Raw genomic sequence first — 7,214 nt, 5'->3', positions numbered from 1 at the left:
AATGCAGGCGATGAAGACGAACGTGCTCCGTCACGTCATCTCAGTCTCTACGTTTGCCGTGCTAAATCACCGCAGTCACGGCTGCTGCGTATATTTTGCGGTAAGCCAATAACACATCATCCAAGAGAACGACCCCCCTTTTACAGTGGTGGACAAAAGTTTACGGAATACGGCGCGGTGCCCTTCCAAGTCTATGGATCATAATCACACTAATCCCATTAGGATGTTTCAACTGGTCTATCCCTGTGAGTGAGGACACATACTCGATTCCTTACGGCACCAGGGCGTCGCTGAGGGATAGAAAGACGACGGTCCCGTGTTCCGTAAACTTTTGCACACCACTGTACCTGCGTTCTCTGTAGCTTGCAAAACAGACTTCCTGTCCCATGAACGCTCTTCGTGCACGTGATACGACGTAGACTATGTATTGTAAGACGAAGACTGTATAAAGCGGGGCAATAAGCCCGACCATGCTCCACAATGTCGAACTATTAAATGAACACCCAGTACACCATATATATCCCAGGTACATCCTGGCGATATCGCAAATTGGATGTTAGGATATCCATGGGAGCTTCACAGAGAGCCCGTTTACGTAGAAGGTACATCCATGCGACTGCCAGATTCCTACTGTTTTCACATCCCAGAACCATCGCATGGACATCTATTTTGGATATTTGGATGTTCCGGGGATATTTTAAAATTTATCAATTTGAAATTGATAGTTATTGATTGCTGTAGCAAATAAATGCTGCACGCAGTAATTAAACAAACAGGCATCTACTTTTGGCAGCACACCCCGCTTTGTGGAGGGGTGCACAGCGACCTTTCGGCCCTAATCCAAGACCAATGCAGACCAGGTTAATAAATGTGCTCCCGCCTTTCACCATATCAGACGCAGGCTCCCTTTTTGGCCCCTCCACGGATTTCAAGAGATACCAGAGCGAGCATATATTGAAATTCAAATTGTTGGAGTACGTACGTCAAGTGTGGCGTGACGTATCCCATTTGCAACGGCGACAACGTCTTTACAGTTAATTTGTGAGTCTGCAAACCACGTCAGCTTATACCTGCGAACGTTCCTGACACCCCATCCTAGCAGCTATCGTGTTTTTAACTCAAGCTACCGCCTATAGTGTGATTACTTGGTAAATAACGTAGTAAACCCAAAAATTTTCCCCGCTTGCTTACGTCATGCCATCGTAGATGTCTCCGAAAAATAACGCGCGATTGCTCCCTTCTTTTTACATCTACCAGATGTCCCAGGGATATACAAAGTAAGACACTTTTCGAAGTCACATTGTGGACGTGCAGGTAACGTCGCATAGACGTGGCGGATATGAGCGACATGTGCGACCTTTGTGGGACGTACCTAGGATATTTCTGGTTTACTGTTCATGAACTGGGATAGGCCATTCACCATTACCTGCTTACATTACCAGAAACAGAAAGGAAAATGATGAGTTCTTCTTGGACTATATATATATATATATATATATATATATATATATATATACACACACACACACACACACACACACACACACACACACACACACACACACACACACACACACACACACACACACACACACACACACACACACACACACACACACACACACACACACACACACACACACACACACACACACACACACACACACACACACACACACACACACACACACACACACACACACACACACACACACACACACACACACACACACACACACACACACACACACACACACACACACACACACACACACACACACACACACACACACACACACACACACACACACACACACACACACACACACACACACACACACACACACACACACACACACACACACACACACACACACACACACACACACACACACACACACACACACACACACACACACACACACACACACACACACACACACACACACACACACACACACACACACACACACACACACACACACACACACACACACACACACACACACACACACACACACACACACACACACACACACACACACACACACACACACACACACACACACACACACACACACACACACACACACACACACACACACACACACACACACACACACACACACACACACACACACACACACACACACACACACACACACACACACACACACACACACACACACACACACACACACACACACACACACACACACACACACACACACACACACACACACACACACACACACACACAAGTTGTCGAATAAACAGCAAACGGTTTATTAGACTACTCGGTAGCGAAAGCACAAGAGTGAGCTCTCTGAACGCAACTGTGTCCAAAGAAAGAATGCTCCAAGCTGGAGCGCACAAGTCTAGAAACAGCACGTGCAGCAGGCGATGTGTCTGGAACACTGATCTCTATGTATAAAGGCTGGATCGCGCATGGGAGAGAGGCGTGCCTTCGGGCCGCCATGTTGGTGGGCCCTAAAGTGCTGTGTGTGCCCATAGAAAACAATGGGAGGCAACAGAGATTGTGAGTATTTATTGCGCTGCAAGCATTGGTCGTTGTTTGTCATCACACAATTTTGTAAGGTGCCAGTATACTGATGTATCCTAACAGTGTTTCACAGGTGTCCTGCCGTTCGATTCTTAATTACGTTATGTTTTTCATTCCGAAACTAGACCGTCACTGCAGTGCAGCGCTGGGGATTGTACTACAGCACGTTTCCCAGCCAATATTTCAATAAGAAACGACTTGAGGTTAACAACAACCATGTATATAATATCCCGTACTGCGTTCTGGACAAAAATTGTTCCATAAAGAATGGTCCGGGAAAAGATATGCTCGCATGGCAGAAAGAGATCGTTCTGTAGAATCACAGCCGCAATGTTTTAGCCGTGTATGCGTTTAGTATGATTTATATCAAGCATCGCCTTAGAAAGAGTCTTTTAGTAAACGACAGCAGTGCTTTGCCTCGCAAATATGGACACACCGAAGCAGCCCAAATAATTACTTCACGCAATTAGGTCACACTCGTTAGGACAGTTAATCAGGTGGTGATGTAAGCTTAATCAATTAAGTTACTTAGAAAGTGGTAACACCTGCTTGAGACACAGGACTTCTCTTTTTGGAGTACAGCCCTTTATGTTTGTTTGCTTCTTCCTTTATTTGTTCTGATTATTTGCAGGCGGGATTGTGCCAAACTGAATGTCCTTCTCCAGCACTCACGTGCAGCGTGAGAAAAGCTGCTTGGGGACGGGGTCCTGCTATCCAGTGCCGACTTTGTCATGCTTGTTATGTGGAGCATGTTCCAAAAAATGCAGCTCCACGTATGGTCTTCAAATTGCAACAGGACTATTTGGAGCTTGAAACAGTTGTGATTTGTCATTTTGGCCCTCGTGTACTCAGTCTGTGAAACGCAAACAAAAAAGTCTAACACAATATGCTTTTGTAATGAAGATCACTGATGATGAATAAAGAGAATATACGAGTTCAAGTTTATTCAATATTTTATATCATTCATTATATTATTCAACATTTTATGTCAAGTTTATACAACATCAAGTTTATTCAAGTTGAAGATTTATTTCTTGCACTTATGCGTTTCAGGATACAATGAACGTGCAGGGAGGTCGCAAAAGGCTACATTTATTGTTTTGTGACCTTGCTACAATGGCAATAGATATCTCAGGAATGACAATGTACACGTACATTATGCAAATTTGTTGCACCCAATTTTCATACATGCTGAATTTTAAATTTTTGTTTTGCTGCCTATGTGTTCAGTGTATTACAAATTGCTTAATGCAAACAACACTTCGTTAATTTCAAGCTTTTTGCTCCCATCTAAGATATTCCTATCCTGGAGGAACTGCCACTTCGACACCATAAAATATTCAGTAGGTTTCACTCTGGCAGGCCCTGCCACTGCAAATTTCCTGAATTGAAACCCTTCAAACTGTGTCATAATCTTAAATACGTCAATATTTCTGCAAGTAGTTGACATGCTGGATGACACTCCCCCTGCAGCAACAACAAAGAGTTCCAAGAGGCCGAAGGTAAACCTACAGCTGCATGAGTGTGATCAACAGTAAGGCATTCTCAATAAATAATTTTCTTCTTATAGTGTACATGTGCATGCCTATTAACTGGAACAATTATCACAGTTCCCTGACAAGTTTTAATTTCTGAGAGTGTACTGTAGAGGCTGCTTAGATCTACAACAGTTCATACAAGGTATTATATACTGTGAATGCCTTTAAAAACCCCATGTGACACATATGCCTTTACTTTCTGGAGGTGCTGTGGAGTTTGTGGACATTACGCAGGTTCTGCACCGATTTCTTGAGTATGTCGAGGCAGCTGTGAAGCAACCTGCATTGATGATGATTATTCCAATTTTTATGGTGCATCGACAACAAAGGAAATAGTACATCAGAACATTGGTTTGGGTGCAACCAGTTAAAAATGAATATGTTGTTTAATAAATGCATTGGACAAATGTTAAAACATCAGTTTAAAACATGGTTTACAATCCCAGTATCTTCTAAAAATTAAAAAGATTAAAAACTATTCTACAAAGAACTTGGGGAACTCTTCTAAAAAGAATTATAATCTTTAATTATTATATTCCTGGGTGAAGGAGCCTAAAGTGTAAGGTGTGTTTCTGTGAACATGTAAGAAAATATGCAAAACTCAGAGAGGCTAACCACAGTGCGTGCACTGAGGTTGTTCCTTCCTGTAAAGTAGAAACCAGTGGATGAGGAACGTGATACTTACCTGTACACCCAGCCGTATCACACTGCACAGATTATTCACTAGGTAGCCCCCATGACGAAACCTGTATTGAGAGACCACTTTTGCCTTAAAAACTGCTACAAATAGCACGACACGCTACAAATTATTACTATCGTAACAAGCTGACGATACAGCTCAGACACAAAGGCGTTATTCAAGTCGCGCCACACCACCGTTATGTAGGATTCTTTGTCACAAATCAAACCAAGGCACAAAACAATACCAATAGATGAAAAATTGTGACAATCGTGGTCTCATTATGACGTAATACCGAACTTGTGCGCGAAGGTAATTCAAAGAAATGAATGTGGCACTTGCCTCCGCAAAGAACACCGTGTACCATGCTAGCAATGCATGCAAAAAAGCGCTCGAGTGCTCGCACATATATTGATGACAACACTACCTGTGTAGTGTAACATGTTCTTTCAAGCATATTATGCACTCAAACTGTATTTGCCGCCGGGTAAAATGGAAGTGTGCTCGATTGAACGTCGGAAGAGCGATCAAGCAACCTGCATCCAGTGTTCGTTTTGGGCAAAAAACACTTCATAATGGTCAAGTAAATATACAGAATGGACGCCTATTTATTCCTTGATGAAGAGTGACTCACCTGTATAAATTTAGGCCCTGTAACCCTGCCAGTACGGTTGGTACGACCCTAATTGCAAGAAGTTGCCATGATCGCTGCGGCGACTGTTGTAGGTACAGTAAGATGGCGGCCGGTTTCTTCACGCTCGCGCTCCCTATCCGCGATCCAGCCTTTTACAATCGAGATCAGTGGTCTGGAAGCTTCTTTCTTCTTCTTCAGCATGTGCCGGGGTGAGATGTACCGTGTCGTGCCTGCCCTGGAAGTTTCTCGAAGATGATTCGTGGCATTGCCCCCTCCGTAGACGTGGCATCGTCCCGATGCCAGAACCTGTGTCGGTTCATCGCATTTCGTTTCCATCCTGCGAAGCCTCGTAGCCAACGTCGTCGTCTTTAACATTGTCGTCGGCGCCATTATCGATTAATGCAGTTGTCTCGTGGTCGTCGATGAGTATTTGCAGGTCACAGGTAAAGTTTTGAGCGTCGCGGCGGTCTGGTTTCTTCTTCTTCAGCATGCGCCGGGGTGAGATGTACCGTTTCGTGCCTGCCCTGGAAGTTTCTCGAAGATGATTCGTGGCAATATTATGGGGACTTCTGATTGGATATCTCTGGACAAATATTCTGGGGACTTCTACGGGGAATAATCTGGGAACTGGTGCGTTTTGCTCTTCTTCCCTTTTGCTCATCCACAGTAATTGTTGTATTCTGGTCTGCAGGACCCCAATCTAGTTTTCCAGTGTCCGTTTTTTTTCTTCTCACTTTCAAACATACGTATTTATGGGGAATAAAAGCACAAAAAAGAGAAATTTTGCACACACAGAGAGAGAGAGACTCTGCAATACTTTTGTGGCCTTATGGATCGGAAGACTCACGATTTCGTAGGAGTTTTAATGCAAGTTGAGGGCTGTTCTTGGCTATTGCTTGCGTGGTTCACATAAGTCAGCAGGTAACGTCATTGTCATGCGTCGTGGACGGTGAGGTTGGTTCGGTTTCGGATTGTAAATGATATTTTTAGAAGAGAACCGCTTGAAACCAAAAGTCGGTAAGACATCGTTCTTTCCTTCCTGTTCACTCGTACGACCACATATTCGTTGCCCAGAAAGCTGAAATTCATTATCCCGAAATCCCAGGATTTGGACTCGCGAAATCCCGGGATTTCGGGACACGAAATTATGCCGATATCCCGGGATTCCGGGTCCGAACCATACCGCTGGACCGCTGTATGGCTGCTCTTTCCCGCCGTCTCTCCTGTAGAACTCCTCATGCGCTACAAGCCCAGCTATGATCTATAAAAATGCCTGGGGTGCCTACAACGCGTTTCCAAGAAATATAGGTTTCCGTACCCACATGTGCCATCTTCTCCTGCGAGCAGCATGTCCCGATGGACCTCGCAATGGCAATCACGTCCTCCTGCAGACAAACACCGTCAAGAAGACATTCTTCTCTCCAGGGCCTGCACTATGGAGGTGGAAACCACCTTTGGCTCTGCATGTTGGCGGAGTCAGGACAGAAACCGGAAGAGGTGAGTGTAGAGGTCGTTAGACAGCTACAGTGAGGACGACTCTCCCTGATTTTACAGCTGTAGCAGGAGAGTCCGTGGACGCCTGAGGGTTCAAAGAAACCCCAATTACCCCTTCCCTAAATCAGGCAAGTGACTCCAGGACCTCGCACTGCTCGAAGTTACGGCGTTTACAGCCTGGACCATTAGATGTAAATCGGGAGCAGAGGGCAAAGACTTAGGAGGTGCCGCTGCTTTCAAAAGTTTAAAACAGTCCAACCACGGGCTCGAACTCTTTGGACTTGGCCTGCCCATTGGTAAGTCCAG

This window comes from Ornithodoros turicata, chromosome 2, assembly GCF_037126465.1.
Source record: "Ornithodoros turicata isolate Travis chromosome 2, ASM3712646v1, whole genome shotgun sequence".
Lineage (NCBI taxonomy): Eukaryota > Metazoa > Arthropoda > Arachnida > Ixodida > Argasidae > Ornithodoros > Ornithodoros turicata.
This window is presented reverse-complemented; position numbering follows the sequence as displayed.